General features: G+C 44.6%; 1 protein-coding gene across 2 annotated transcripts in view; it reads left to right on the top strand.

Moving 5' to 3' along the window:
• Positions 1-26,713, top strand: part of HS3ST4 (heparan sulfate-glucosamine 3-sulfotransferase 4) — a 743,578-nt gene that overhangs the window by 389,422 nt on the left and 327,443 nt on the right. The window lies entirely within an intron of this gene.

The following is a 26,713-nucleotide window of genomic DNA, read 5'->3' as shown; positions in this document are numbered from 1 at the left end:
GGCAGGCGGATTCTTAACCACTGCACTGCCAGGGAAGTCCTGGATAAAACTTTGACTCACTGATTGGCAGTGTTCCTTCAGATAATATGTATTAGAGAAATATAATTTAAGATGTGTCAATTCTGAAACTATTGCTGTTTTTTTTTTTGTTTTGTTTTGTTTTGCGGTACGCGGGCCTCTCACTGTTGCGGCCTCTCCCGTTGCGGAGCACAGGCTCCGGACGCGCAGGCTCAGCGGCCACGGCTCACGGGCCCAGCCGCTCCACGGCATGTGGGATCTTCCCGGACCCGGGCACGAACTCGCGCCTCCTGCATCGGCAGGCGGACTCCCAACCACTGCGCCACCAGGGAAGCCCAAGTTACTTATTAATGTCTGTGAAGTGGAGTTCATCCTGTGGATTTTAGACTGCTGCTGTGAGATTCCTTGCTGTATAGCACATATAAAATTCCTGGCACCGGCTGGATGTTCAGTAGAGGTTCTCAGATTTCCTCGAATCTGTAATGTGCACTCTTACTCTTATGATCACTAGGAAGGGAGCATTGCTAATTAAACCATGACGGTACTTCTACATGTAGAATTTTAAAATTTCACATTTATTGGAAAGAGAATCCTTATGCTGGAACATTTATCTTCCATCACTCTTGTGCGTTCATACATCAGAAAAAAATAAAAGAGATAAATTGGTCCATGGATTCCTGACATTTCTTATTCAAAGTTGGACCCTTCTGAGCCACCCCCAGTTCGCAGTGTCCTCCTCTTGCGTGTTCTTCGTGCTCTTGTTCCTAATCCCACCTAGGCTGTTGCTCTGGCAGCATTTCTTAAAAAGTGCTCCATCCTTGCCCTCAGGATTTTCTTCCAGGCTGCTGCTGGTTTTGACGCACAGACTCAGGCAGTGACAATACGTGATGATGATTGTGACACACATTTTGATTCCAGCTAGGTTGAAATGTGAATAAAAAGATACATTTTAGGATTGATGAAATATTGTAGTTTGCTCACTTTCCTCTCCTCCCAGCTTTGCTCATTGCAGCACCAGGGCAGCAGAATGTCATCAAATTGCCCATAGAATCGTATCCCCTTTCCTGGTACTGTACAGAAAGCGTGTGTGTAACTGTGGCTTCTGTGCTCTGCTCATCCTCTTGTCTCCTGTATGAAATCTTCCCAGCTGACAGCAAGCAAACTCAGTATGCCGCAGCTAAGCATACATGGCTATAAAGTCAACTCTCGCCTCTTTCCCCATCACTCATTATATGCCAAGCACACTGGCCTGCTTGCTGTTCATTGCACAGCCCAGGCTTGTTTCTAACTCAGGGCCCTGGCCTTTGTTCTCTGCTGTATCAGTGGTTCTCAACAAGGGGAGTTGTAGCCCTTCCTCTAGGGAAAAGAGTGGAAACATTTTCGGCTACCCCAATGACTACCCAGAAGACCCTACAGATATTGGGTATGGGGGAGGGTCAAGGGACGCTAAACATCCTGCGATGCTCAGGACAGACCCGCACAAGAAAAACAACCCCCCTGCCAAATGCCAGTAGCATCCCATTGGAGGAAACCTGACCTCAGTGGCTTTTGCCCTTGGCTTTGCATGGCTGTCTCTTCCTTGTCACTCATTCATGGTGTGAATGGTACCTTCTAGAAGTGTTCAGAGCATAACCTGCCTGCATAGGCTGCAGGCTTGCTCCCTCCAGCCTGGGTCACTTTCTATCGTACTGCTTAGTTTATTTCCACCATAGTACTTGTCACTGCCTGAGATTATCTTGTTTGTTCATCTGATTATTACTATTTTCATTGTAGTGTGGTTGACTTACAATACTATATTAGTTTCAGCTGTACCACATAAGGGTCTGATATTTTTACAGATTATACTCCGCATAATGTTGGCTCTCTTCCCTGTGCAGTGCGTTACATCTTTGTAACTTATTTATTTTATACCTAGTGGTTTGTACCTCTTAATCCCCTTCACCTATGTTGCCCTTCCCCCACGCTTCTCCCCTCTGGTAACCACTAGTTTGTTCTCCATCTCTGTGAGTCAGTTTCTGTTTTGTTATATTTGTTTGTTTTATTTTTTAGATTCCACATATACTTGAAAACATGCCGTATTCGTCTTTCTCTGTCTGACTTATTTCACTAAGTATAATACCCTCCATGTCCATTTATGTTGCTGCGAATGGCAAAATTTCATTCCTTTTTATGGCTCAGTAATGTTCCATTCTATATAGGTGTATATATCTGTATACACACACACACACACACCACAGCATCTTTATCCATTCTTCAGTGGATGGACACTCAGGTCGCTTCCATGGAGGTTCTTCAAAAAATTAAAAATAGAACTACCGTGTGATCCACCGATTCCACTCCTGAATATTTAGCCAAAGAAAATGAAAACACTAATAGGAAAGTATAGGTGCACCTCAGTGTTCCTGGCAGCGTTATTGCTTTGTTATTTTGGGTTTGTGTCCTTCCACTAGTATATACATTGAGAGCAAGGATCTGGCCTATTTTGTTTACTGCTATGTCCTCCGCATCCAGAACAGAACCTCACACTTAATAAATATTTATTGAATAAGTGAACAAATGGGTGAAGAATCAGAATTGTCTCCTAATTATCTCAAGCCTCCAATTAGACAGGAAGCTACTTGTAACCTGCCCATTTTCCCTGTCTCCTCTTTAGTGAATGACAAACTTAAACAAAACAAAAAAAGCAACCCAAAAGACTGCCCAGCAGTTGGCTGTCGTAGCGATGGTCTGCCATTTCTGTTTCTGTTTTCTAAGGAACAGTGTCATCGCTCATCAGTGTCAAAGTGAATTGGATGGATGATGTCTTAAGCTGATTGTTTCCTGAAAAGTGCTCTCTGGAGCGTGACTCCCTGAACGTCGGGATGGCAAAACGTGAGGAGGATTATGTTGTTGGTTATTGAAAGATGTTCTTTCCACTTAAGCTTTCTCTGAGATTTCAAGTGTGAGTTCACAGACCTTTTGATTACAGGGGAGCAAAGATGCGTTGGCATCTTCCTGTGGTTGAAGTATTTAAAGTATTGGCGCCCTTCAAGGCCTCCTCCGGGAAGGCAGAGAGGAGACACAGGAGAGACTCAGGACATGTGTCTGCCTGTTCCCTTAATATAGGTATTTGCCTGCTCTGAACAGGTCGATTCTCGGATGGAATGAGCCTCAAAGATCTTAGGTTCCAAGGGACTCCCTTTCAAGACGTTGAATTAACTTGGTCAAGGTGGGACAAGTATTGATAGTTAGAAGCAGAGCCACGATCGGCAGTCAGATATTCTGGTTGTGGCTTCTTTCATGGAGAGGAGTCTTGTTGATGTCATGGTGGCTGGTTTAAACGACGCAGAATGAAAGAATTTAGAGTGATAATTTAGAGTGATCACTCCTTTGTGGTAAGCACTTTCCATTGCCGTTTTCTGACTTAATCCCAGCGACCTATGATTATATCACCACTTACATAGATGCAGAAACTGAAGCTCAGAGAGGTTGAGATGACTTGCCCGAAGTCACACAGTGCCAGGTCCAGGGACTCTCATCTTCCCTGACCTCCCAAACCCACATTCTTAATTGCTGAGGTTTCCTCCTCTCCCCTTAATTTACTTTTAAATTTCTGTTTGCTAAGATCCAGGGAAGGAAAGAGTATATAAAGGGTAAATATAGTTGAAAGATATGGTGAGAGTTTCTCATTACTGAGCCTATCACAGATTGTTAGTTTCTGTCTAGAATCTGTCACTATTATATTTCTGATTATACTGTACAGTTTTGTGTGTGTGTGTGTGTACTCTTCCTTTTGTGAAAAGTATTGGAATTGAAGAGATTTCTATTTTTGAGTCATTTTCTTCTTTCCTTCTCATGCAGGGCTTCAGCAAATGTTGCAAAATTCATTATACACAGACATTTTCCATCCCATTTTGCATTTGAACATCAGAGATGGATAATAAATTGTGTTTTTTTAATTACTTTAAATGATGTACTACTCCTCAGTCTTTTTTGTTTTGTTTTGTTTTGTTTTCGTATCAAGGAAAGCATTTACCTTGCCAAGATTTGATTTTAAGTGGCAGCACTGCATTTCCTTAAAGGGTACATTCAAGAAAGAAGAGGGGGGAAAACGCAGTACGCCAAGATTGTTAAGATTATACGTGGCTGAACAAAGTACTTTGAGGGCACCTCTACTTAATGAACTTGATTGAAGTTCAGATTCAGTCAGCTTTAAACGTAAAGAGAGGCTATGATATCATCTGTCTTTGAAACAATAGTAAAAGAATGCTCTGTGGCTTATAACACCCTCTTGCCTGTATTATTTCATTTAATTGATGTGAAATAATTCAGTGACGTTTGTTTCTACCAAGAATGTGCCTGGCTGTGTGCTAGGCGCTGCCATGTGGGGAAGCACGTTTCTTGCTCTCAAGGAATTTATGATGTAGTAGAGGGGCACGGATACATAAAGAAAGAGGTATCTCTGAGACATAGGTGATATACTGGCCATCGCTTTCAGGGGGAAATGACAAAAACCAACTGGGAAGGAGAATTTATTTGCTCACATAAATGAAAAATCTAGGGGGTATATGTAAATACTCAAATAACAGGATCTGGGAGTACAAATGCCCACCCCCCGGCCCCAGCCAGTCCCTTGGCTTTACTTTTTTTTCGCGTTGGTTCATTTATGGGCAAGCTCTCCCCATAGCGGTAAAGATGGCCCTGGTAGCTCCATGCGTTCATCTTACTGGCTTAGGTACCCGGGGTGGTAAAGAGGAAGTATCTTCCTAATAATTCCACCAAACGTTTCAGTGTTGATTCTCATTAGACCCACTTGGGTCTTATGTTTGTTCACCCTAAACCAACCGTGGTGATCAGGGGAATAGACTATGCTTATTGGCCAGGGTTGAAATACGGGCAGCCTTGGATTCTCCAGGGTATGGGGTCAACCACACCAGGAAAACATGACAGAGAGGGATGGTTCTCAGAGGAAAACGGGGTGCTGTTGGAAGAATAAGGGGGAATGGATTCTTGGCAAACAAAAGCAACAGAGATCTCACACTTCTCAGCTATTCAACCCTTTGAAAGATTCTTGTACTATCTTCTGGAGCATGAGGTTGTTTCCATGCTTAGCTGCCACTGGTTTCTCTTTCTACTCTCTGTGTGCACTGCGTGGTTCATGGTTTCAGCCTTAGCTTCTGCCTTCTTCGGTCTCTGCTTTCTACCTTCTCAAATGTGAATGCTTCATGGCTTCATTGGTCACATATCCAAACAGTGATTTCAGATTTATGTCTGGCCTCGACCTTTGTGACAAGTGTGTGCCTCTGATTTCTAATGTTTCCCTTGAACTACCTTCCAGTTGTGTTACATTCACATCAAATTGTACACGTTACAAACCCAGCATATCAGCAGTTCCACAGAACCAGAATCCCACTGACCTTCCCCAAAGTCCCAAGTCATTGAAGATATCAGAGTTCCATCATACCCAGTTGTCACCTGAACATTCTAGACAGCTAATTGTTATGGTCTACTCCAGTAACAGGACAATCATAGGAAGCCTTGCATGTTTCAGCAAGGAAGAGACAGTGTAGCTGTCTGGTGATGAACATGTGGGCTTCCAGGGCCAGTACACTTGCCTTTGAATCTTTTTTTTTTTCCTGGTGGCATATATATATATTTTTAACATCTTTATTGGGGTATAATTGCTTTACAATGGTGTGTTAGTTTCTGCTGTATAACAAAGTGAATCAGTTATACATACACATATGTGCCCATATCTCCTCCCTCTTGCCTTTGAATCTTGGTTTAGCATCCATTCTCTTATCTGTGTGACCTTGGGCAAGTTATTTAACCTTTCTTTCTCAGTTTGCTCATCCATAAAAATAGGGATAATAATAGTAACTACTTAAGACTGTTGTGTGAATCCAATGAATTATACATATAAAGCACTCAGAAGAGTGTTATCACATAATCACTTTAAAATGTTAGATATTTATTTTGGGCACAAGGTGAGGTGTAAATCAATTAATCAGTCAACATATCAGAGAAGTCAGTATTTTGTAAGGCAGTTCATTTTTTTTGTTGTTTGATGAGTCTTCTTATGCTGATTTCCATTGACTCTCACATCCTGTTCTGCTTGCTTCTTCTATAGCTACACAGAATGAGTCTTACTGTTCTAGAACATGATGGCTTTGCAAATATTTCCCATCATCTGTATCATCCCATCCCAGTATTCCCTTCCCAGGTTTAGATAGACTAAAGTCTTCAGTTGACATTTTCTAGGCCTTTGACCACTCTCTCTATTCCTTTCTGGATCACCTCAAGTTTGTCAACATTCTTCTTCAAACGAGGTGTTCAGAATAAATTCAGTATTTCATCCATTGTCTAAAAAGCCTGTCAGAAAGCTCATCTTCTTTGTTCTTTATACTCTACCTCCTTTAATGTAATTTGATATTGAATTAGTTTTTAAAAATTATCTACATCACAAGGTTGACTAAAATGAGTCCTGTGGTCAACTAAGACTCCCAGTAGACTTTTCCATTCATCCCGATTTTGGCCAGGTATCTTTTTTTAAACTGAAGTATAGTGGATTTACAATGTTGTATTAGTTTTAGGTGTACAGCAAAAACATCAGTAACACACACACACACACACACATTCTTTTTCAGGTTCTTTTCCATTATAAGTTATTATAAGATATTGAATATAGTTCTGTGCTATACAGTAAGTCTTTGTTTATGTTTTATATATAGTAGTGTGTATACGTTAATCCCAAACTCTTAATTTATCCCTCTCCCCCCTTTCCCCTTTGGTAACCGTAAGATTGTTTTCTATATCTGTGAGTCTATTTCTCTTCTGTAAATAAGTTCATTTGTATCATCTTTTTAGATTCCACATATAAGTGATATCATATAATATTTATCTTTCTCTGTCTGACTTCACTTACTATGATAATCTCTAGCTCCATCCATGTTGCTGCAAATGGCATTATTTCATTCTTTTTTTTTTTTTTTTTTCGGTACACGGGCCTCTCACTGTTGTGGCCTCTCCCATTGCGGAGCACAGGCTCCGTACGCACAGGCTCAGTGGCCATGGCTCACAGGCCCAGCCGCTCTGCGGCATGTGGGATCCTCCCGGACCACATCCCCTGCGTGGGCAGGCGGACTCCCAACCACTGCGCCACCAGGGAAGCCCCTCATTCTTTTTTATGGCTGAGTAATATTCCATTATATATACCACATCTTCTTTATCCATTCATCTGTCAGTGGACATTTAAGTTGCTTCCATGTCTTGGCTATTGTAAATAGTGCTGCTGTGAACATTGGGGTGCGTGTATCTGTTCGAATTAGAGTTTTCTCCAGATATATGCCCAGGACTGGGATTGCAGGATCATGTGGTAACTTTATTTTTAGCTTTTTTAAGGACCTCCGTACTGTTCCCCAATTTACATTCCCACCAACAGTATAGGAGGGTTCCTTTTTCTCCATACCCCAGATATCTTTTATAGTTGCCTGAAGTGTGATTCTGTCACCCAGCACACTGGATAATGAAACAAGCTTGGTGTGAAATACAAAATTAATAAACTGCACGTATGAGACAGGATTAGGTTTGGCTGCATCTAGTGGAAACATCCCAAATAACAGTGACTTAAAATAAGACAGAAGTTTGTTTTTCTCTTCAACATAAAAGAATTCCAGAGTTGAGCTTGTTCTAACATAGTCTATAAATTCTCCGTGGCCATCAGGGACTCAGGCTCCTTTTAACAGGTGTTTCTCCATCTTTAATATGCTGCCTCGGGGTTCAAGATAGCTCCTGGGACTCCAGCCATTGCAAGTGGGAGGCATAGAGAAGAGAAAATGAAGGTCACGTTTCTTCCTTTTACAGGAGTTTTCCTGGAAATCTTGAAGAACACTTCTCATTGGCCAGGACGTAATCACATGGCCATGTCTGGTTGCAAGAGAGTCTGGGAAATACAGTCTTTTGGCTAGGGAACTATGTACCCAGATAAAAATAAGAGTTCTATTACTAAAAATGGAAGAAAGAATAAATGGTGAGTTGGGCAACTGACAATATTGGCCACAGATATGTTGGTGATAACATTTTTGAACAAGGTCAAGCATTGGGTCATGCGTTGCACAACTTGAGACCTTCCCGAATATGACTCTGAATAGATGATCACTCCATCAGTGTTTCTGAAATGGTTGTTCTTAGACAATATCCAATTTGCTAGAGATGCTTATTAAAGATGCGGAATACTGGGCCATGTCCTATATTTTATGCACATTAAATATTTTATTACTCCCTTAAAAATCAATTTTATTGAAGTGTAGTTTACATTCAATACAATTCATAAAATTTAAGTGTTAAATTGATAAGTTTTGATAAATATATAGTCATGTGTACCATCAAGGTATAGAACATTTCTGTCACCCCCAAAGTTTCCTTGTTTCCCTTTGCTGTCCCCTCCCAAGAAATATGCTTTATGTCAGTTTTATTTTTGCCTTGTCTAGGATTTTATATAAAAGACTATATAGTACATAGTCATTTATATACCGTTAAACTTGGAGATTCACTGATCTACATGATTTCAATAAAAATAAGCTCTGACTTAACTGTTGTTTCATTTGGCTCTAATTTCTTAGTCTGGTGTCTATAGTATCATGGGACAATCTATCAGATATTTGACAAATATTGAGATATAAATGTCCACTGCATACAAGCTTTCGCCTTCATTTTCACCCGTTTAAGTCATCCTTTAGCTCTTAGTATAGATTTCACTTCCACTGTAAAGCCTTCTTCACTCCTCTTGTCATGCATCAAATGTGCTTGTTCTGTATGCTCCATTGTTCCATGGACTTACCTGTTGATTCTAAGCTTACTCTAGGTCTGCTCCCATTAGACTGTGGGCTTCTTAAGGGCAGTGCCTATTCTTTGCCTGTCATTGAATCCTCAGTGCCTATGCTAATATCTGGTTTTGTGACAGTACTTGAAAAATATTTTCAAGTGATTGATTGAACACAGAATGGTGTTACAAGTGCAGTAATTTGATGTGAAGTGCTACAGGTTAGTAAAGAAATATGGCTGAGGAGATTCAGAGAATGACTTATAGAAGTTGTGATCTGGACCTTGAAGGAAATTTGCTGGGCAAAGAATGGGATGAGAGAATCCTGAGTAAAGCAGTCCTTGTGTGCAAAAAGTATGGAGTTATGTGTGGATGTGAGGTGTTTGAAGAGGAGAGAAGAGTTACAGGTGATCAGAGCATGAGGTGTGTAGCAAGCGAGGAGGGGATCAAACCGTGAGTCCAAAGTTGATGATAACCATTACAATAATCAGAAAGAAGTGAGAGAAACTTATGTCTGACATGGAAACATACCCTGGGCATTATTACTTGATACTCGTGTAACTCCTCTTTCCATTGGTTTCTGGCAAATAGAGGCTTGTGGACATGACAGTCAGAGAGAGCCACGAGTGCTAGTTCCAGAGGCAGAGGTATGGCTCATTTTCAGCACCATGTTTGTGGACAGCACCTATTGCAACGATGAGCTTTTGCTGCCTTCTGCAGGCCAAGATATTTGGTTTGTCTCTATGCTGGACATACAGCAGAATGGGACTCTAAACCTGTGGTCCAGAGCATCTATACTTCAGAATCAAAAAGTAACAGGTACCTCACTGGCCCAGGGGTATTGCATTTCTCCATCGAATCCTCACAGCTCTTCTCAGGTAGATGCCATGTTTACTTCTCTTTCTACAGAATGGTGAACTGAGGCACAGAGACGAGAGATGGGTGGCAGATCTAGGACTCAAGCTTGGGTCTTCATGACACCAGTATCTGTGCTCTGAGCCACTACACTTGTCTTACAGTGGGCACCAAAAGACTCCTGTGGAACTCTCCAACTTCCTTCAGATGGCCAAGTGTGGATATCCTCTCAGTGGAGACAAGCATTGTAGATTCATAGTTGGAATCTTGCTTGAGCCAGCAGGAGTGGTGGTAGGAAAGAGGGCGTTTCCTAGCTTGCTTCCTCCTGAATTTGAAAGGGTGATCTCAGATAAATGTGTCAGCTGGCAAGCAGGTGTGTGCATCTTGATGTTGTCTCAACTGCACCTGTGAAGGGGAAGTTAGCGGAATTCAGGAATTTAGTCTCTCTCTCTCTCTCTCTCATGCCAGTAGGAGTCATTGAAGATCCAGTGGAAAAAAACTTTGGCTACTTTCTCCATAATTTCCTTTATAATTATACTTCCTTAATGATTGTCTGAGATCTGGTCAGTGGGAGGTCCAGCTCCAAGTCTGTGGGAGAGACGCATTGAGTTCTCCCCAGAGAACTCCTGGCTGTGCTTGGATGGGTGTGCTTACATATGGCATAAGCATTTCTTTCTTAATGGTTGCATGCCACTCCTCCTTGTTTTAAAATGAGCCCATACTGTGCCCCATTAGCTGAAATTGACATGACGGTTATTTTCAGTGCCGTTTCTTTAAGGAACTCTGTCTCGCTGTGCATTGCTAGCTTTCCCTGCCTTGCTAAGTGGAATGAAGAACCCCTGGGAAAGTGTGGTGGCAGCTTTTCAGAAGCTGCAGAGCCCAGCTCCTGCCTTCCCACCCTCGTATCTGCAGCTCAGAGAGCACCACACATTATACAAACATTAAGGATTCCTTTCTCAAGGCAGAATCCTCTGGAAATCTCAGAATCAAAAGCTCCATGATAAAAATGCATGAAGCCGTATCCTTATTGGTAAACTTACATATCCAGCTGAGATACTGCACACGATAATGCAATTTTCTACGCAAAAAGGGTTTATCTCCATCCACATATTATTCCACATCATTATTCATTCTGGGGAAGTGATTGCTGTCCTAGGTTAACTGATGGAACTTTTGGAACCAAAGCTTCAAGCTTATCTTACTGGCTATTGCTTGACTTCTCATAAATTGCCATTAGGTTGGTAGGAATGATTAAACATACGCTCCATTAGGAAATGTTAAAGTTTTTATACTGGTTTAGAATAAAAACAGGATTAAGGGGGGCGTTTCTAAGGTTCAGTACAGCATGAAATTGAAATCTTTTTGGCGTATGAAATGTACAATATGAATAGTCTTCCCATTTTCTGGGGGGATTATAGACAGTGGACAAACCACTGCCAAGTTCACCTGCAGATGCTAACACAGGGAAGTAGGAAAAACCCATTCTGGTATTTCCCGAGTCTGTATCTCTTAGTTATCAGATTCTTAAACAAGAACGACAGCAACAACAATAATAATTACAACAAGTAAACATCGCTCAAGCTTAAATACGTGTTAGGCACCGTCTTCTGTGGTTGACTGTCTATAAGCAGATTTTTAAAGTGGTTAAGAGGCTAGAGGAAGCCTGCTTTGGTTTCGAATTCATATTCTGCCTCTTACCGTGTGAGTTTCGGAAAACTACATTTCTCTCTGTGCCTCAGTTTCCCACTCTTAGAAGGGATAATAATGGCTTTGTGCTTCATGAGTTTGTTAAGAGAATTAAGTTACGTGACATGGGTCCAGAAACAGAAGACGCTCTGAACAAATGTTGTTAGTTTATTATTAATTATTATTACCATTACTATGATTATATTTTAGTGGCTCTTCAAAAAGCTCTGTGAGGTAGATATTATTAGTTCCATTTTCCAGATGCTGAAATTAAGGTTAATAATGTAGAAATTGATTATTTTCTGAAGAAGCAGAGAGAATAAACACATGCTATTCTGATTTGCTGTTATGCTGTAACTCACTCACAGAGTTTTGTACCATGCAACAACAATTATTTTATTAGGCTCATGGATTCTGTGGGGAAGAAATGGAACAGTGCCCGGCAAGGTTGGTGTGTCTCTGCTTCACAGAGCCTGGGGCCTCAGCCGGGAGAACCCAAACAGCTTGGTGCTAGCATCCTCTGGAGGCTTCTTAATTCATATATCTTGGGCTTGGGCTGGTATGTCGCAAAGACTGGGTTCAGCTGGGATGGTTGATTAGAATGCTTCCATATGGCTTGGGCTTCCTCACAGCATGGTGAACTCAGGGTAGTCAGACTTCTCACATTGCAGCTCAGGGTTCCCAGAGCTAGCCTTCTGGTGACAGAGGTAGAAGCCTCATGGTCTTTAGTGACGTAGCCTTGGAAGTCACATAACATCACTTCATACTCCAGGGGTCAAAGGTGATGAACCCACCTGAATTGGTTTCCATTTTCTATGGAATGAGTGTCATAGACTTTGCAGCTATGTTTTATAGCCACCACACATGCTGTTGGGACTCGATGTTACCTTTGTGCCTGGATGTAGACTGCTGTTACTTGCTCCAACTAATACTGTGTAGCTCTTGGAAAGCTCAGAGCATACAGCGGTTGAGGAACTTTCTCAGTACTCTTGAGCCCAGCCCTCGGCGGTGTTGCCATCTTGGAAGCTCTTTGCATTCACACGTACACAGTTTCTCTCCTATGAATATTCAGGTTCCCGCTCACCTGCCCTGCATCTGTGTGTGTGTGCATGTGTGCGTGTGTGTGTGTCTTCGTCGTTCCATCCTGTTACTTCATTCTCCTTTTTTCCTTTTCCCTTCTAATTCTTTCTTTCCAGTGGATTCAATTAATTCTCTTTGCTCCCTTAGCAATAAAACAGTTCCCTCTACAGCATTCGAATGAGTCTCTCTCATTATTTCATTGAGATTGTTGTTATGTTTGAAAACTTGAGGGCAGGGCGGGCGGAAGGAAAGGAATGTTAATTTGCAGGGAGTCCCTGTTGTGTGGTGGGAGGGCTGCCGAAGAGGAGACAAGAAGCTGCCACTTGATGGTCTCATGACATAAATAATTGATGAAGCATGCTTAAAACCGCACCCCTCCCCGGTGTGTGCACATGCTGAGACCCATGACCTTACAGGAAGGTGTTGTGTGGGTCCTGGCCAGAGCCTGGTTTGAAACGGCTCATCGCCATCACTCCTCTGTCCACCTCAGAAGAGAGATTTCCCCCGACAGTGTGTGAGGATGTGGATGGATGCGTGTGTGCTTAAGTGTATGTGAGCCCGGCTTCATTCATTTCCCCTCTATACTCTCCAGGCATGGAGATGCTCTTTCACTGTGGCCATCGCTGGGAAGATGCAGTACGTGGCAGAGACCGAGCTGAGGATCTTTTTAATATGACTCAAAGAATGTCAGAGAATGTTACACAAAGCCAGGAATTAAGCTCTGTGAGTGCCAGAGCGACACTGATTATGTAGGGATGACATAGAAGTTATTACGAAGCACTCCGGGTTTTTGTTAGGAATCTGTGTTTTGAGTCTCCTTTCAGGAGTTTATGTCATCAGTTAGCTGAATAGTGAACAGACCTGCATTTCATTCCTGCTTTACACTGTGCTAAACAGGAATCGTATTTGTTACTAGACCGAAGAGTCTCTTAGTGGAAAAAAAGAAAAATGAACTGGTGGGGAGTAAGTAGGACTGGATTTCAATCTAATTGCCTTTCATGTTTTCCACTGCTGTTTGGCTTACACACAGTGGTAGTGTTTCTGGGAAGTGAGGATTAGACTGTTTGCTGGAGGTTAGAGTAAGAAAAGACAGGTCTGCTGCCGTTGGTAGTGATCTCAGCCTACGATGATGAAAGGAAGTCCCTAAGTTGTTATGCATTCGCTTGTTAAAAAAAAATGGCTTTCCCACTGTGTTTCTGTGACACGTAAGTTTTAAATCTGCTCTACTGCTTCCGTTTTCTTTTATTTTCTTTTATATCCTAGGATTAAATCTGGGACTGTTTGGAAGCTTCCAAGCCAGGGAGTGATTCAGACCAGCTTTGGGAGATACAGGTGGAGATGGGCTTAGGAAGGGTCTTCCTGGTTCGTTTTACTCCATGAATAAATATGTCACGAAAAGAGGACTTTCATGAAAGAGTCTGAGGGTCACAGTCACTAATTATGCTGACTGATTGTCGAATCAAGGTGTTGGGCTCTTCTCCGGCGTTGCTCAGCCGGGTCTAGGTATATTTCACATTTGCAAATGGCCAGCCGGATGGGCCAATTGAAAACTCTTATTACTAACCCGGAGACATAAAATAGAGATGCTTTGGGGGAAGCGCAGATATGTGTACTGGGAAAAGAAAGGCCATTCTGCACGTGAAAAATGAGATCTTAAGAGTTGGGCAAGAATGAGAGAAAAGTTTAGCAATTAATCACCTTGGTTATAATGAGGAGAGGAAATCAACGCGATAAAAGGATTTGTCTGAATGGATTATAGGCAAATTTAAAAGAAGGAGAGAAAAAGCAACAAAGGGCATTGCTGGCTTGGGATTTGGGTTCTTTCAAAATCCTCAATCATTTCTGCATTTCCTCGGTAGCCACGTGAAACACAGCTCTCTCTTCATTGTCTGAGATTAACCACTAACTGCAAACATACATTAAATGAAGTATTGAGTATTTGTCTTCCAAAAATACACTTGAACGCCGTTTATTTCCCCGATAGGTGTGCTGTGATGCATTTAGGTGCCATATTGCTAAATACATACTGTACTTTCATATCTGCACCGGTTCCTCTCCAGCTGCCGTACTTGGGAAGCAGGTGTGGAGGACCCACAATTACAGATAGAGTTTTTCTCATAAACTGTTTTAATTGTTTGCTTCGGGAAACAATTAGACTGACGGTATTATAGAGTGAGTGTTGTATTGCAGCCCGCAGTCCTCTTTGTGAGTTTTCCTAGCAAAATACCATGTTGACATATGCTGGGCCCACAGAGAAGATTCACTTATGTGGTGGTCTGACCTCCAGGGAAACGGGGCTCAGGAGAGACTTCCCCAGGACAATGGCATTGCCAAGAGGAAGTCAGCTGGAAACAAGTGTTGTCCTGGCACGGGTTGCTTCTGATCAGGCTGGCATGGGGTGTGGACACCATTCCCCCTCAGCTGCAGTGGCGGTGGTGGGGAGACCCTGAAGCTCTCTGGTGAATAGCGCAGAGGGTGATGTATCACTCGTGACCTTTGTCCAGCCCAACAGGCTTTCACAGAGCTGTTGGCTTGCAAAGCCCCAGTAAGTAAAGTGCTTTGGGAAGGAGTCAGATGTGTTGATGTCTTTGTTTCACAGGCCATGTCTCATGACATTAGTGGGCCTCACAGCCCCCCCGTGATGCAGCTGTTCAGTTGGGTGTTCAGTTTGTGTTCTGTAACTTGAGGGTTCGCAAGTTAAGTGGTTTTCCCAAGGTCACTTAGTGATGATAAGTGACAAGTCCTGGTCTCACACTCAGGTCTATCTGGCTCTAAACCCCAAACTCTTAACAGCTATACCGTGCGGCTTCCTAGAGGAAATCTTAATAAGGACAAGAGATTTCTTTTCTTATTCCCGGTGTTGTTTTGTGCTTTGTTTTGTTTTGTTTTGCCACAAAGGCCAGTAAAAAGCACCAGAGAAGTGGGTTCTACTCATTCATTTACTTGATGATTTCCTTCCTAGTAATCACTTTATTCATATTTGATCAGCATCTACAATGTTCCAGAAACAATGGTAGGCATAAATCTGTAGCAGTGCCTTCATGAAGCTTTCTAATGTAGGTGGATGGGAGGCATGAAATACACGTGTGAACAGAAATATAGACAAAGCAGGTTTATTCAGTGAGAATTACTAACGAGCCCAACGATGTGATAATTATTGACTTTGTTGTGGTTCTTACGATTGGGTTGGTTGAGAAAGGTTTTCTAAGGAGGTATCACCTGAGTTGAAGCCTGAATCATGAGAAGGAGCTAGTCTTGGAAAGAACTGGGGAAAGAGCAAGGTCAAAGTCCCTGGTAAAGGAATGAGCTTAGTGTGTTTGAGGAACTTAAATAAAGCCAGGGTCGGAACTAATCCTTGACAGCTGTCCCTGAGGTCTTGGTGAGGAGCCTCCAATCACACAGTCCATGCATCCATCCATCCATCCAGCCAGCCAGCCAGCCAGCCAGCCAGCCAGCCAGGCACCCATCCATCCAACCAATATTCATGCAGGCTTACTCTGCAATAAGCCCCGTTGGTAGCATTGGAGCCATAGAGATGGGTAAGACATAATTCTTACCTTTAAGAAGTTCACATGCTATTAAGAGAGACAGAAATTAATATAAACAATGTGAAAAGTGGGTTCGCAATGTAATGTTCAGAGTACTAAGGGAGCCCTGGAGGGACAGTGATGAACTCTGCCAGGGGAATCAGGAAGGCTTCACTGATGAGGTGACATTCATGCTTTGGAGGAGAAGGAGTTTTTTCAGGTCGAAAAGGAGTAAGAAGAAACAGCTTGCGCCAAGATGCAGAGGTGGGTGAGTCATGGCATGCGTGGAGCGGGTCTAAGAGTGAACGGAGCGAGTCGGTGCAGTGCAGGGAGGTGAGGAGACCTTTGTATTCTAGGTCAGAGGTCATAAAATGAAAGTCACAGGTTACATTTGGCCTGCAACTGTGCTGTTTTCTGCCTGGACAGAGGTTTTCAAAAATGAATCAGTTTCCCCATTTTTAATTAAGAGATTCACACACAGAAATCCAGATTTCCAGCTTCTCTTGGAAAAATCAGAAAATTCAGCAGCTCTGGGCCCACCTTGGGCTGACCATCCAGTCACAGCTGCCCTCTGAAGCTGGGGCACGTGTCTCCCAGCTTGCCCTAGTCGTGCCCTCCCCACGGTACTCCGCACGTTGAAGCTGAGTATCAGTGTTGTTTTATCATCACGCTTGTACTGCTGTTTGTCTGAGGATAAAGAGGAACGTAAAAGATTTCCTTTTCCTATGTCTCTGTTAAAAGAAGAAAAACAAAAGCTAGACTGAGAGGTCTGTCTCTTTCAAGAAAAGTGAGAGAGAAAACATATTTCTTTGTGGAAGTGAAGAATATTCCTTCATCTTTAATATGCAAACAAAGTATGTCAGTGTGGGAAGGATACAGCTCTAGGTGGCATTATAGACACACACACACACACACACACACTCACACGCCGGTTTCTTTCCTTTATGTTAACTCTTTGCTCCTGAAAGACATTTGAGTCTGTAACCCTTACTGCAGGAATCACAGAATCTTGGAAGAATTTTAAGCAGAGAAGTGACGTAGGTATTGTTGGAACAGTGATTTAGTAAACCACTCTGGTTGCTGATGGTGAGGGTTCTACAGTTGGAGGGGAGGGTGCTGGACAAATCTGAAAATAGAAAGGCTGTTACAATTATCCAGTTGAGGAAAGATGTGAGTCTGAATGAAAATATGACAGCAGCAGGAATAATTGACAGGAAGGGCAAGAGAAGAGATTGAGACGGAACCTGAAAGGGTGAATCACATGGCAACCGTTTGTACCACTTCCCCTCCTCTCATTTCACCCCCTAAGAAGAACCGAGGCCTCCAAGTTCAATATTGACCACAAACTTTCTTGTGGAGGCAGAGGTATCTGCAGCCCCTCAAAACCTACAATCTAACCTTGTAGTGAAACTGCTTTGTTGATAAAAATCCTTAGTGAAACATGTCACTGGTGCTGGTGCAGAAAGATGAGGAAAGATAAAGAATTACAATGGAGTTGAAAACACTGTAAAACAACAAAAAAGGACCTAACAGCATAGCACAGCAAAGAAGCAAAACGGCTTTGAAGTTATGTCTTTCTTGCACCTGATGGTGAAAGCCTATGAAACGTCATGCTTCATTGAAAGAAGTGGAGCAAAATTTGTTAGAATAGCTCCTTCAGCTCTCATCCTGAAAGTACTTCTTATGTATTTAATAAGATCAGGAATAACCTGAGGGGGAAAAAAAAAAAGAATAACCTGAGGGCAGGTAGCTAGCCATATGTTTCCAATATTAATTTAATAAGCTCTTACCTGTGTTTATAGTTTAATAAAATCAGTTTCCTATCCATTCGTGATTGCCAAGTAAGATTGAACAGGTTGTGCACTGCTCAACTCTAGGACAACACTTCACATAGATCCCAATGTGAATTCTGCTCTCTAGATTTATGCCCTGTTCAACTTGTACAGCTGTACTAAGTGGCCCTGGTAGATTAGTTAATTCCGGTACCACGCTATTTTGACTGTTGTAGCTTTGTTGTATGTTTGAAATCAGGAAGTGTTGAGTCCTCCAACTTTATTCTGTTCAATAGTATAACTTTTTAAAACCTGGGTTCAAATGTCAAACACTTACAGGCATGTGACCTTGGGCAAGATATTTAACTACCTTGAGCCTTATGTTCCTTATCTTTAAACCAGGTACAATTTTGATACTTACCTTCATCCTAGGCTCTGGGGCCAGACTGCCTGGGTTTGAAGCTTTCTGCCACCTCCTGGTTGAGGGACTTTGACAAAATTCACTTAAACTCTCTGTGCCTTCATTTTATCATCCATAAAATGGGATAGTAATAGCACATACATCATAGACTTGTGAGGATTAAATGAGTCAATATATGTAAATTGCTTAGAACAGAGTACTTCACATAGTAGGTGTCCAATAAAGGCCAGCTCTTACTATGGTAAACACTTGGTGCAATGTCCGGTATACATTAATAGCTCAATAAAGATTATTATTTTAACTCAGAGAGCAAAGTATTGCTTGTTTTGTGGGTTTAAGATGTTATGTCTCCCCCAGAACTTGCCCCCTGCTCTGTAGGGCCTGGAGAAGATCTCAGGGCCTGAGACATAGCAGGTGTTCGGTTATTGATAGTTGGATGACTGCTACACGCTACATAAACGTTGCCAGTGGGGTTTTGAGATGACTAGAACGAGGTAGTCCCAGTTCAAGTAATTGAAGCAGGAGATTGTAAAATTTTTCCTTTGGTAGAGGAATGGTAGTAGCGTCCTACTCTGTACAAATAAATTTATTTTTATACTTTAAAATTTTATTTTTGATTGATTAAATAGTTTGCCTTTTTATACTTTATAATTTATTTATTGCCATTTTATGCATCTTTAAAGAGCAATAGTCTCTTTAAAGAGCAATTTTAGATTCACGGCCAAATAGAATAGGTACAGAGATTTCCCATATTCCCCTTTCTCCATACATGCATAGCCTCCTCCATTGTCAACATCCCCCCACCAGAGAGGTACATTTGTTACCGTTGATGAACCTACACTGACACATCATTGTCACCAAAGTCCATAGTTTACACTGGCTTCCACTCATGGTGTCGTACATACTATGGGTTTGGACAAATTTCTAATGAGATGCATCAAACATTATAATTTTATATAATGTATTTTCACTGCCTAAAATCCTCTGTGCACTGCCTAGTCATCCCTCTCCCCCCAACCCTTGGCAACCACTGACCTTTTTTTTTCTTTTTTTTTGCGGTACGTGGACCTCTCACTGTTGTGGCCTCTCCCGTTGCGGAGCACAGGCTCCGGACGCGCAGGCTCAGCGGCCATGGCTCACGGGCCCAGCCGCTCCGCGGCATGTGGGATCCTCCCGGACCGGGGCACGAACCCGTGTCCCCTGCATCGGCAGGCGGACTCTCAACCACTGCGCCACCAGGGAAGCCCACCACTGACCTTTTCTACCGTCTTCATAGTTTTGCCTTTTCCAGAATGTTGTACAGCATGTAGCCTTTTCACATTGGTTTCTCTCGCTTAATAATATGCATTTAAAGTTCCTCCGTGTCTTTTCATGGCTTGATAGCTGATTTCTTTTGAGCTCTGAATCATGTTGCATTGTCTGAAGGTACCACAGTTTATATATTCGTTCACCTACTGAAGGACATCTTGGTTGCATCCAGGTTTTGGCATTTACGAGGAAAGCTGCTCTGAAGATCTGTGTGCAGGTATTTGTGTGGACATACATTTTCAACTGCATTGGGTAAATACATACAAGGAGCACAACTGCTGGATCGTATGGTAAGAGGATGTTTAGTTCTGTGAGCAAGTGCCAAACCATCTTCCAGAGAGGCTGTACCACTTTGCATCCCCACTAGCAGTGAGGGCAAGTTTGCGTGGCTCTACGTGCTTGTCAGCATTTGGTGTTGTCAGTGTTCCAGATTTTGGCCATTCTAACAGGCGTGTAGTGCTATCTCTTTGTTATTTTAATTTGCATGTCCCTGATGACATACGATGCGGAGCCTCCTTTGTAATTTATTTTTATGTCTATCCATTACATTCTGGTCACATGTTACGGGATTCCTGTCTCCTTTCCTTTTCCTTTCCTCAGGTGCGTCATTGAGGGGGAATCTCAGACTCCTGAGCCTTTCTTCCTAGACACTAAGATGGAGATTGTCTGGGTGCACATGTCTCTTCAGGTGGAGGCTGAGGAGAAGCAAAACCACGGGAAGTCGAGGACCGAACCTGTCTTGTTCTGTGTTGAGTGTCCAGCCCCTGTGACGCTGTCAGGAACATTGAAGAATCACAGTAAATGTTTAATATATCGGCTCCCCAGTTGGGAGCTTGAAAAGAAGGTAGCTTCTTTTCTACCAACCACATGGACACTGAGGACAGGTGCTAGAGAAGAGAGGGCCCCAGTCATCCTGAGCTGACAAGAGGGGTCATGTGCTTATAACAGGCCCGTTTTAGAAGTTGGAGTGTGATTGGTCAGCTGAGATGTGGAAGCGAGGGCTTGGCGGCTGAAGAGGGGAGGCAGGGAAAACTTCCTTCGCACAGGAAACAGCCATGCGGCCAAAGAGTGATCAGTACAAGGGACTGATAACCCTAGGAGATAGAAGATGGGCGTTTCCTTCTTTTATAGATAGGAAAACTGAGGCTGAGGTTCGGAAGGGTGCCGAAGGTGGCATGGTAAATGGCAGAGACTTGAACTCCATTCTGGGCAATTGTATTCGTCTGCTTGGGCTGCCCTAATGAGGTACCACACGCTGTGGAGGCTTGAAGAACAGAAATATATTTTCTCACAGTATTGGAGGTTGGAAGTCCAAGACAGGATCAGCTTCTCTCCCTTGGCTTGCAGACGGTCGCCTTCTAGCTGTGTCCTCACGTGGTTGTCCCTTGGTCTGTGCGTGTCTCTCTGTGTCCTAATCTCCTCTTATAAATGCATCCGTCATACTGGATTAGGACCCACCCTCATGACCCCGTTGTAACTTAATTCTTTCTTCCAAGTCTCTGTATCCCAGTACAGTTATATTCTGATAACTGGGGGCTAGGGCTTCAACCTATGAATTTCTGGTGGAGGGACACAGTTCAGCCCCTAGCAGTGACCCTACCGAAAAAGAGGGCTTGGGATAGTCTGAGGAAGTGGGCTGTAGGCGTGGTGCCGAGTCGGAGTCAAGGGAGACGAACTACAGAACCTCCCTGATGCGGGGCTTCGAACAGGAGTGTGTGCAAATGGTCAAACCAGACAGGGCAAGGGGGGTTGTGGCTCGCCAGGGTGACTGGATGCATGCAGAGCGGTCTCCAAACCAGATACCAGAGTCAGAGAGAGCCGGGTCAAAGCCAGGGGAGGTTAGCGTCCTGGGGAAACCAGGGCCTGGTCAGGATCTGTCCAGTGGATTTCCTGCAGCCATGTCTTGCTCAGCAGGTCATCATGTGCATCGTTCCACAGCTGCCATCCTAACTCAGATGGCCCTGCACCGGCCCTTTCAACAGGACTTTCTGCCATGATGGAGACGTTCTCTGCCTGTGTGCTTGAACGTGGGGGCCACCAGCCACATGGGGATGTTGAGCACTAGAGATGTGTCTCGTGCATGTGACTGAGGCTTTTAAAATTTAACTTAATTTTAATAAATTTAAATTTTTATTGAATTTTAACAACTTTAAATTTTATTTTGTTTATTTTTTTGGCCATGCCGCGCAGCCTGTGGGATCTTAGCTCCCTGACCGGGAATTAAACCCGGGCCCTTGACCGTGAGGGCACTGAGTCCTAACCACTGGACCCCCACGGGGTTGCCTAAATTTAAATTTTAAAAAGTCCCATGTGGCTAGTGGCTACCATATTGGATGCCTCAGACCTGGACAGTGCAGCCTTGCTGACTGATGGACCATCCAGGAAGGAGTGGGGATCTCCATGAACCAGGCCTGGGGTGGGTCCCACCCAGAAATGCATGTGTTACGTGGGGCCGTTTGTCCACATCCACTTGGCACCGAGACTGAGCCAAGAGGCCGAGGGGAACCAGTTCTTGGGCTGTTCTCCAGTATCTTAAAGGGCAGAGTTTACTTATTCACTCAGTAAATATCTCTTAAATGCCTACTCTGTGCCTCTGTTCTAGCATCACTGCTGTGCTCCACTGGCATAATAGTTATTGCCTAATTATACTGTTTACTGAGTGGTTGCCATGTGCCGGCTACATACACCTCATATGTATTAACTTAATCCTCAGAGCGATCCTCTGAGGCAGCTATCCTCTTTCTCATTTTACAGTCAAGCAGAGTGGAGTTCAGAGAGGTTGACTGACTTGCCCAGGTCATTGGAAGAGGCAGGATTGAAACCCAGGTCGGTCTGACTCCAGAGTCCACACTCATAATCACCGTCCTCTTTTGGAAGATCCCACGGGAGAGGGGTTGCAGGTGAAGGGCGTGGGCTGGGGAGTTGCACGGAGCGCCACAGAAGAAGGAGCACGTCTGCTGGGCTTTAGAGATGCTGTCACTTGCAAGACCAGCTCCTGCGAGGAGGATGCTGTGGGTGAGGCATCTGAAGGCGTCTGCCAAGAGATTTTTTTTTTTTTTTAGCGGTACGCGGGCCTCTCACTGTTGTGGCCTCTCCCATCGCGGAGCACAGGCTCCGGACGCGCAGGCCCAGTGGCCATGGCTCACGGGCCTAGCCGCTCCGCGGCATGTGGGATCTTCCCGGACCGGGGCACGAACCCACGTCCCCTGCATCGGCAGGCGGACTCTCAACCACTGCGCCACCAGGGAAAACCTGCCAAGAGATTTAGTTCAAGCAAAAGGTGGCGCGAAAGCCGATAGTGAACGTGCTGAACCAGGAAGGGCGGGGCGTCCAGACACAGTGATAGGACTCGAATCTGTAGGGTAGTGGAATGCGTGGTGGGAAAGGAACAGACACCCAGGTGCCCAGGAGGCAGAGAGGACGCGGGAAGTTGAAGAGCTCGTCTCGTCGACCCGCTTCTCATCACTTCCTGCACTCTTGCCCCTCTGGCAGCTTCACCTGATGCATCTTAGAGCAGCAGCAATCTCAGGTAGCAGGCTGCCTAATTAGAAGGCTGCTGTATCCTCAAGCAAGGTCCTCTGAGGCCCAGGAGTTACGGTAGGAAACTGCAGGTTTATAGGAGAAACTTGCCTTTGGGGCTGTTTTGCTTTCTGCTCAGCTGCTTCTGCAGGATGGAAGACAGCCCAGGCAATAGGAAATGCCACCTGATGGCCACCTCCCAGGTCTCCTCCCGGCAGGCTTCAACCAATTGTGAGAATGGACTTGAAAAGGTAAACCCAGCCCAGGCCCTCAGGGGCCCAGAGCAGACATTTTCCTGCCACCTCTAGGCAAACCTTTGAGTGTCACATTATTCATGTATTTGCCAGATATCTGCCAAGTACCAGGCACTGTGGTGGGTGCTGGGATACGAGCACCGACAGGACAGACACTGTCTAGGTCAAGTATCGGAAGGATGAGAATTTGTCAGATGAGGGGGTGTGGCTGGGGGAGGGACATGGGTCTTGCAGGAAGAGGAAAGGAACAAGTTCAGAGCTCTGAAGGATACATACAGGAGACAGAAAGAAAGTCATTGTGCTTGGATCTTAAAAGCCAGGAGGGAGGGGCTGCAAGTGTGGCTGCAGAGGGATGGAGAAGATCGGACACCGAAGGTCTTCCTAAGCCGTGGGATGTAGACAGGTTGTATTATTATTATTTTTTTATGCGGTACGTGGGCCCTCACTGTTGTGGCCTCTCCCGTTGCGGAGCACAGGCTCCGGATGCGCTGCTCCGTGGCACGTGGGATCTTCCTGGACCGGGGAACGAACCCATGTCCCCTGCATCGGCAGGCGGACTCTCAACCACTGTGCCACCAGGAAAGCCCGACAGGTTGTATTTTATGTTGAAGGCAGTGACAAGCCACTGAAGATTTCTAAGCAAGGTGACTTGTTCAGGTTTGAGTGTTTGGAGACATTGCTTTAGCTGTGTGGGATTGGAGATGGATGAGATAGGGCAAGAAAGGATTCAGAAAGAGCAGTTAGAAAACTAGGCTAGGTAACGGCCTGGATTGCATTAGGGTGGCAGGAGCAGGGATGGAAAGAAGTGGGTGAAGTCAGGAAATAGGAGGCAGATTCTAAAGGACTCGTGAAGGAGAGCACGGATTCCAGGCTGACTGCTGGCTTGGGCAACGGGCTGGAAGGAGGTCCCAGGCAGTGATGCAGGGAACACAGAAGGATGAGCAGGTGTGTGGGGGAAGATGATGAATTCTGTTGAGGACATGTTGGGACATCGAAGGGAGGTGCCCACGGGCAGTCAGACCCTGAGCCCAGCAGCTGATCTGGACTGGAGATGATTTGCAGAGCTGCAAGAGGAGGGGAGGGTGAGAAAGGGCCTGTTCGTCCCTAGTGTAGTATAGACACATCCGTCAAACTCTTTTCCTTTAATATTCATAATACAACCCCATTCTACAGGTGAGGAAGCAGAGGCACAGCAAGGCTAAGGATCGTACATGGCTTCGTGTCCAAACTGAGATTTGAACCACACCCTGTGTGTGTGTGTGTGTGTGTGTGTGTGCGTGTGCGTGTGGTGTGTGGTGTGTGTGTGGTGTATGTGTGTGTGTGTGTGTGTGGTGTGGTGTGGTATGTGGTGTGGTGTGTGTGTGGTGTGTGGTGTGTGGTGTGTGTGTGTGTGTGTGTGTTTTCCCCAAGAGGCAATCCTGTCATCACTCTTTCCTGTGCCAGCCAGTGCTTGAAAATATCACAGTTGCCTTTGCCAACTTGGCTTCCTTCTATGGGACATCTAGCGTTGCCTGCCCCTAGAAAGGGATGGCACATTGATACCAGTAACTTGGGACACAAATGGGTGCTAGTGGATGGATCGGAAAACGAAGGGAGAATAATGTAACCATGACTGGTGAATGCTAAGTGTAGCAAGTTCTTTTTTGCACCCTGCCCTGTGGCCAGCTACCGTGGCCATGACTGTGGATCTTGGTGAAATCACTTTTCGACTGAAGAACAGGAGATGAGAAAATAATTCCACTCGGCGCTGTGTGTGCATGAACTTGCCACGGAATTATCTGAGCTAAGACTAACCTTGTGAAAGGCCCCCTTCTGATCCTGCCAGCTCACTCCTGCACCCAGAAAAAAGCTTAGACATAAAAGAAGAGAAATACCTTAAGGGGAAGAGATGGAAGAGGGGGAAGAAATAAATGGTGGCAATGGGTAGCACAGCCACGTCTGCAGCACACTTGGCCGTTGGAGCGTGGCAGGGTGGGCATCACGTGAAACATTTTGTGAAAGTGGAGAGCAAGGCCACAGCCACTGGGCTTCTAGAGGCCACCGTCACCTTATTAAAAGTTATGTTTTGATCCTTGGAAGCAGACTCTTTTGTGTGTGTGTGTAAAGGAAACGAATCCTGGCGTGAAGTTCTGTTCCACTGAATTTATTCTGAAAGATGCTCCTATTCAGTGGGCCAAGGCATCATGGGAATCCAGCAGTGCCACTGAGAAGGCATTTCTGAGGGATTCGGGTTGTCAAGACCTAGTCGTGAGGAGCTGGTTGCCCTTGACATTGTTAGAGTTGAGCTGGGACTGAAAATGCTGATTCCTTGAAATAAGGGCCAGCTCAGATGGGGTTTAGAGCTGGTATTAGAGCCCATGGGCCAGATTCTAAATCAGATCCAAAGATGAGAGGGGCTGTCATTGTTTTGATGGGAGATGCAGTGGGTGTTGACTCCACCCTTCTGCGAGTAGGATTCAGGAGTAGAACATCTTCCTCGAAGGGCTGTGACAATCTTCAAGTCCCTTTTAGACCCTGCCTTGGCTCTCCGCTTCTCTGCATCTCAGCGAATTTGCTCCGACTTGTCCAGCGGGAACACCCTCATTGGTTTAACGAAGTACCATTGCACCCTAGTGGGTGGAACCCTCTATAGCAAACCTCCTGGTAATTGTTGGCCAACCCATGGATGTATCTGTAGGTGGGGTACCCATTCTGGTCTGATCAGTGACCAACTCAGACAAAGCGTGTTATTTTACTGAGTGCACCGTTCTGGGAGGGGGAGTTGGATGTGGCTGAACCATGGCTGACTGGCCCAAGGCACACTCTCGTTGTGGGCGAAGGCTTGGCTCAGTTACCAGACTGGTTAATGGTTGGTGTGTTAATCGGCCACTGTGGTTAGAGAATGGGACCACAAGAGCACACGTGTTCAGTAGCAAGTCAAGAATCCCAGGATAATGCAAAGACCCTCCCAGGCTTATCTAGTCTATTCTATCAGGGATGTGGGAGTATCTCTGGACTGGGGTCAAAGGGCAAGGTTCAAAAATAGGCACGACCACTTAGAAGCTGTGAGCTCTTGGGAAGCTCAGTTAAGCAGTCAGAGCCTCAGTCTCTTGTACTGTGAGCTGGATGGACAACAGTGCCCACCCTTCCTCCCCCCACCCTCACCCAGGGTTGTGAGGATGGGGTGGGATGATGGTGCCTGCCCTCGCTCCTGGCACCCAGGAGGCACGTAATGACGTTAGTTTCCCTACAGTGAAGGTCACTTACAAGTGACCTTTCAGTGTAGAATGAATTGTGGCAAGAGTGTGTCCACCCAAGGGCATAACATGTGTAAAGATGTTAGTAACTGTGGCCAAAAGAGCTTGGCAGACTGTGGCCAAACTTCGGGTCAGTATCCAGAGAGGAGAGATATAGATGGTAGTAGTGGTGACAGTTCTGTCTGCCTCTCTGTCTTTCGCGCTCACTCATTCACTCACTATTTTATTTAACCCATC

Source organism: Tursiops truncatus, chromosome 15 (genome assembly GCF_011762595.2).
Source record: "Tursiops truncatus isolate mTurTru1 chromosome 15, mTurTru1.mat.Y, whole genome shotgun sequence".
NCBI classification, from domain to species: Eukaryota; Metazoa; Chordata; class Mammalia; order Artiodactyla; family Delphinidae; genus Tursiops; species Tursiops truncatus.
This window is presented reverse-complemented; position numbering and strand designations above follow the sequence as displayed.